Raw genomic sequence first — 6,000 nt, 5'->3', positions numbered from 1 at the left:
ACTATGTCAGCCAGGTCAATATGAGAAACTTAAAATATTGTCTTCTAATATTAAAATATTAGCTGCTAACTCAGTCGTCTTCCCCTTCATTTTCCTGTTTGTTCATAATCTGGAAAAGAAAAACAAGCTTTCCTGCTTTTTCAGGTCCCAAACAATTTCTCAATTTGGAATGAATTAGTCCAAAGGCAGAAAATATTCTTTCTACACCGGCAGAAGAAGTTACTGCTGTTAAAAGTGAGATGATCACTTCAACAGTCTCTGAATCCAAGTGCTTAAGTGACTTCCACCAGTTCACTGGTGTGACTTTCTTTAAAACATCATCAGCAAACATATATTTCTTGAATGGTTCTTATTCCCAAACTGGGTCTCTTTTACGGCCTGCTGCCATTATAGGTTTTCCCTTCTAGTGAGAGAATGGTATGGTAGATCTCAAATCAATTTATGTATTTAAAAACAATTTTGTTGTTAACAAGCATGTTATCTCTGGAGACACAAAGCCACAGTTTGAGAACTGCAAAACTAAGCATTTCTGATCGTATCTTCTAGACTCAGCACTGAGTCCCATTGGGTAGATAGAAAGAGTAACCTAAATAATCTATAAAGCTGCCCCTGGAACCCCATAAGATTGGGTCCCTAATCCATGAACTATTGGAACTCCTTTACAAAACTTTTCTTAAACATTACATGAATATATTGTCTCATACTATAGAATTTATAATTTATAATCCCTATTCCATGATCGATATCTTTGAGCTATAAAGTATCTTAATTAAAACTATCTTTAGATAGGTCTTTTCCTCAAAAAGCATTTTATTAAAAAAATTCGATTTAAATAAAAAAATCAGATTTTTTTTAAAATCATTGATTTTTATCCACCCTGCTTTTCTGTATCTGTCAGGAAATGCCTCAAGCATTACTGTATTTTGAATGACTCCCTCACACTCTCTCTCTCTCTCTCACTTCATTTGTTGGTAGCTCCTGCAAAGATCTGGTCTTGAGCCCTGTTTGGGGGGGATTCGCTGGGGGGCAGCATAGCCTGACTTCAAAACACAGACATTTTAGGTTGACCTCTCTGGCGGCGCGCGCTCCTTTCTCTTTAGTTTTGCCAGTCTTCTGCTATGTCTCTTGTTCCTAGCTCACTTTCGCTCTTGACTTGTGCATGTTGTACTTCTGATCTAGGAGTTACACTAGAGACCTGGAGTAGCAGAAGGCATTTCTGCTCAGTGTTGGTGTATTTTAGTGTCTCCTGTTGGAGGAGGTGGGCTCTCTAGACTTCCTTTCCTGTTGTGGGGAAATTGTACATATTTAAAGCAACTGAAGTATTTTAACGAGATGTTTTTGTGGGGGTGTACATAGAGTATTAATACCCCATCTTTACTTGTGCCTGCTAGAGAGACTCTACCCTTTTCATATCAAGTCCTAAAATCTTTTCTCCTCCCACCACCCCCCATTTTCAAGTGTCTGCTGCTGCATATGTATGTGTTGAAGGGGATTGGTTGGGGTTATGTAAAACTGTGCGAGTCTCCTTCCATACAGCCTGGATTATTGGGCAGGTATGTGCAAGATCCTTGTTTTAGTTGGGTCTCTTCCAAGCAGCTTAAGGTCTGTCATATGTTGGTGTAGAGCTATTCAAGAAACATGGGTCCAACACTTCAAACGTGTAAGTGCCACCCGAGTCCAAGCCTGCTCAACTCCTTGGGTTCGAGTTTGGGTAGCTAACCCGAAGTGCCGTCTGTATCACAACTTCCATATGGCTGTTTTTAGCTTGCTAGCTTGAGCTGAGCCAGTGTGAGTCTGTGTACCTGAGCTGGGAATCACACATCCCAGCTGCAAGGTAGACATACTCTCCGTGCCTCAGTTTTCCTATCTGCAAAATGGGGATAAGGTGCTCCAGGGATGGGTGAGGATCTAGTGATCTCTGGTACTTAGCTGGCCGCGATCACTGGAGTATCTGAGCCCCTCACAATCTTTAATGTATTTTTTTTTTCCCTTTGCACCACTCCTGTGAGGCAGGGCAGTGCTATCATCCTCACTTTACAGATGGGGAAACTGAGGCACCAAGGGACTTGCCCAAAGTCACACAGGAAGTCTGCAGTGGAGTAGGGAGTTGAACCCAGCTCTCTCAAGTGCTAAGCTAGTAACCTGACCACTGGACCACCTCTCCTCTCTGGGTGGCATTACAAACCCTGAAACAAAATATCGCTCTCCTCCCACGCTTTGTCTTGTCTATGTTAAGGTCTTTGGAGCAGGGACTGTCTCTTAGGCTATGTCTATACTATACAGCTTTGAGTGACATGGCTGTGTCGCTACAGCCGTGCAGTGTAGCCACTGTTTGTTGGCTCTCCTGCCGACAAAAAACTTCCACCCCCAGTGTGCGGCATTTGCATTGTCTGCAGAAGAGCGCTCCTGCTAGGGTGACCAGACAGCAAATGTGAAAAATCGGGACGGGGTGGGGGGTAATAGGAGCCTATATATGAAAAAGCCCCGAATATCGGGACTGTCCCTATAAAATTGGGACATCTGGTCACACTAGCTCCTGCCGACAATGCGCTGTTCACACTGGCACTTGTCATGGCAAAACTTTTGTCTTTTGGGCGGGGAGGGGGTTCAACACCTCTGAAAGACACAAGTTTTGTCGTTCAATTGCCAGCGTAGACATAGCGTTAGGCACGGCAGCTGGGAGGGGTCATTCCTAGCTTGGGTAGACGTGCCTGTGCTCACTCTGATCGAGCCAAGGGTGGCTGGCCTGAGCCGCAGCCTGCACCACTGTGGCCACACTGCTATTTTTAGCATGCTCGCTTGATCAGACTTAGCACGTCTACGTCTACCCAGACTGAGAACTAAACCTCCCAGCTGCAGTGTCTGTGGGCGCTTACAGCATCCGGCACAGCGGGGCACTGACCTCAGTTGTTCTGCACTACAAATAACCTCTCTGTACAATTGTTTTATCTGCTATGTTACAGGTAACACCTCAGGCTGCCGTATAATTGAAAGCCTGCACCTTGTCTAATCAGGCTTGCTGTTTCCTCTGTATAGTCAGCCAGCTCCCCGTTAGTTTTCATCTATCACAGCAACAGGGGGAGAGATGCACTTTCCTGTTTTTAAAGAAATGTAATAGTAAAAGCCACAGAAATTGGAAGGGCAACTTGGTGGCCAGTTTTGGTTGCTTGTGTCTTTTTAAACAGTTAGAGGCTGATCACACCTTTTCTTTTGTTGTAGTGTTTTTATGGCTGGACCCATCTAAGGGGACTGCATTCCCTTTTGTCTTTCTCTCTAAGGTAAGTCTCCTTTGTGTCTCCTCTGCTTTGTATTCCCAGTAACTACTTTCACTGTTGTCATGCATCTCTAGTATAAATATAATCTGTTTGAACGTAAGAATGGCCCTACCGGGTCCATTTAGCCCAGTATCCTGTCTTCCAACAGTGGCCAGTGCCAGGTGCCCCAGAGGGAATGAACAGAACAGGTCATCACCAAGTGATCCATCCCCTGTCGCTCATTCCCAGCTTCTGGCAAACAGGTTTGCCAGCAGCTGTTGGGGTTTTCCATTAAAGTTATGTTCTGAGGTGGTCGGGATGCTGCAGCTTATCCTCTAGGATAGAAATGGAGTGGGCAGGAGTTGGGTGGGATTTGTAGGCCTGACGCTTCTTTATATCATGATATACCTTAAAGCTGTAGTGGTAAGAGGTAAGTCTGTCTTTTTCACTGCCATGGCTGTGCTCTGGGATTTAACATCCAATTGTCCATGTGGGGGCTGAGCAGGACTTGAAAAAACATATCCAACATAAAAATACTAACCCAAGGAGTAAATCGGCTAGTCAGGGTGAAGAAGACCCTGCCCTCCACTCCACTGCTCCCAAAGCCACTTGTTCACAGCTCACTCCCCTCCATGAATTCTCTGCCTCCCTTCCCTTGCTGAAAGAGAAACCAATTCTGGGGCCTCTGCTCCTTCTTGGCCAGCCTCTGCTCCCACTCCTCGGACTCCTGTGTGATGCTATAGCTAAGAAGGCAAACATGATCCTTGGGTATGTACGCAGAGGAAGGTCAAGTAAGACTAGGGAGGTGGTATTACCTCTGTATATGGCATTAGTAGGACCATTACTGGATATTGTGTCCATTTCTGATGTCCACAGTTCAAAAAGAATGGTGAAAAATTGGAAAATCTTTAGAAAAGAGCAACAAGAATCGTTCACGGGTCAATCTGCATTGTAGTGTTTAAGAAGCTAAATCTATTTCACTTGGTCTTGGATAAGCTAAGAGGTGACTCGATTGTGGTCTACAAATACCTGTATAGGGAAGAGGTCGTAGACAGCTCTTTAATCTAGCAGGAAAAGGCATAAAGAGAGCCAATCGTTGGAAAATTGTGACTAGAAATAAGGTGTACATTTTTGACAGTGAGGAAATTAAGGACTGGAGCACCGTGCTGATTTTCAGTAAGTCTTGGAGCACTGGGGACGTTCCAGGAGACTGGAAGAAAGTTTGATGTGCCAATTTTTAAAAAGAGTTAATGGGATGATCTGGGTAATTATAGGCTTGTCAGCCTGACATCAGTCCTGGGCAAGATAATGGAGCAGCTGAAATGAGACTTGATTAATAAAGAATTAAAGGAGGGTAATGTAATTAATGCAAATCAACATGGGTTATGGAAAATAGATTCTGTCAAACCAACTTGCTTTCTTTTGATGAGATTTCAAGTTTGATAAAGGTGTTGACGTAATATACTGTGCCTAGTTCTGGTGCCCGCAATTCAAGAAGGACGTTGATAAATTGGAAAGGGCTCAGAGAAGAGCCACGGGAATGATTATAGTGATAGACTGAGCTTCCTGAGTCTATTCAACTTAACAAAGAGAAGGTGAAGGGGTGACTTGATTACAGTCCAGTCTGTGACACTGTCTACTCGCAGAAATCCCAGATTCTTTCTTTGAGTATCTACCTGGGGATTAAATAATGTTTAATAATGGGCTCTTCAGTCTAGCAGAGGAAGGTATAATATGGTCCAATGGCTGGAAGTGGAATCTTGACCAATTCAGACCAGAAATAAGGTGCAAATTTTTAACAGTGAAGGTAATTAATTATTGGAACAATTTCTGATGGGTGGTGGTGGATTCTCCATCACCGACAATTTTTAAATCAAGCTTGGATGTTTTCCTAAGAGAGAGGCACTAGGAATTGTTGTGGGGAAGTTCTGTGTCCTATGTTATACAAGAGGTCAAACTAGATGATCACAATTATTCTTTCTGGCCTTGGAATCCATATACTTATCTAGGGATTTGATGGATTTTCCACCTCTTGAAGTCTTTAAAGCAAGACAGGATCCTGTTCTAAAAGAGATACTTTAATCCAAACAGTAGTTATGGGTTTGATGAAGAAGTAACTGGGAGAGATTCTCTGGACTTTGATGTGCAGGAGGTCAGAACAGACTGTCATAATGATCCCATCTGGCTTTAAAAATCTGCAAAAATCTACCTCACGCTCTTCTGTAATCTTAACTCCTTCATGCTTTCTTCCCCATCGCTCCTCTCTGCCTCCCTGCACTTTCAACGGCCCGCAGCTTGCACACCCATCCAAAGTTCCCATTTGCCTGGGTGAGTGGGATTTCAAAGTGCTCTGTAAGACTGGGAATGGGCAAAGCAGGAAGAACGAAGCTTGAGCAGAAACGTAGGTGTGAAAACAAACTCAAAGTGTTGGAAAAGGAAGGTGTTTGCTCAACGGTGTTTTTTGGCTGGGCTGGAGTTGAGAGAGGAGGTTGCAGTTGTTGGGGAAATTGTGCTTTTCTGAGCATATGGTCCATAAGAGGAGAGGGGAAATGGGGGCTGTCACAGTTTCAGGCTAACTGCACCTGTATCCCCCAATTCTTTGGTCTACCCCAGGAGTGCCCAGTCACATCTCCGCTCTCTAGCAAGTTACCACAGAGCTCTTTCTAAGTAAGCACGTTTATTCTTAAGGAAAAGCATCACACATTAAAAACAATAAACAGATTTAAACACACACTAAACACACCAG

At 43.8% G+C, this 6,000-nt stretch overlaps 1 protein-coding gene across 1 annotated transcript in view; it reads left to right on the top strand.

Annotated features, from left to right (window-relative positions):
• The window catches only part of NUMA1 (nuclear mitotic apparatus protein 1), a 75,140-nt gene that overhangs the window by 5,147 nt on the left and 63,993 nt on the right, over positions 1-6,000 (top strand). The window contains exon 2 of the mRNA XM_026659739.2: positions 3,220-3,278. The gene's annotated coding sequence lies outside the window, so the exon portion shown is untranslated. The remainder of the gene's footprint in view (positions 1-3,219; positions 3,279-6,000) is intronic.

This window comes from Terrapene carolina, unplaced genomic scaffold, assembly GCF_002925995.2.
Source record: "Terrapene carolina triunguis isolate 2854851 unplaced genomic scaffold, T_m_triunguis-2.0 Scaffold674, whole genome shotgun sequence".
NCBI classification, from domain to species: Eukaryota; Metazoa; Chordata; order Testudines; family Emydidae; genus Terrapene; species Terrapene triunguis.
The sequence above is the reverse complement of the archived record's forward strand: the minus strand, read 5'-3'. Positions and strand labels throughout refer to the sequence as shown.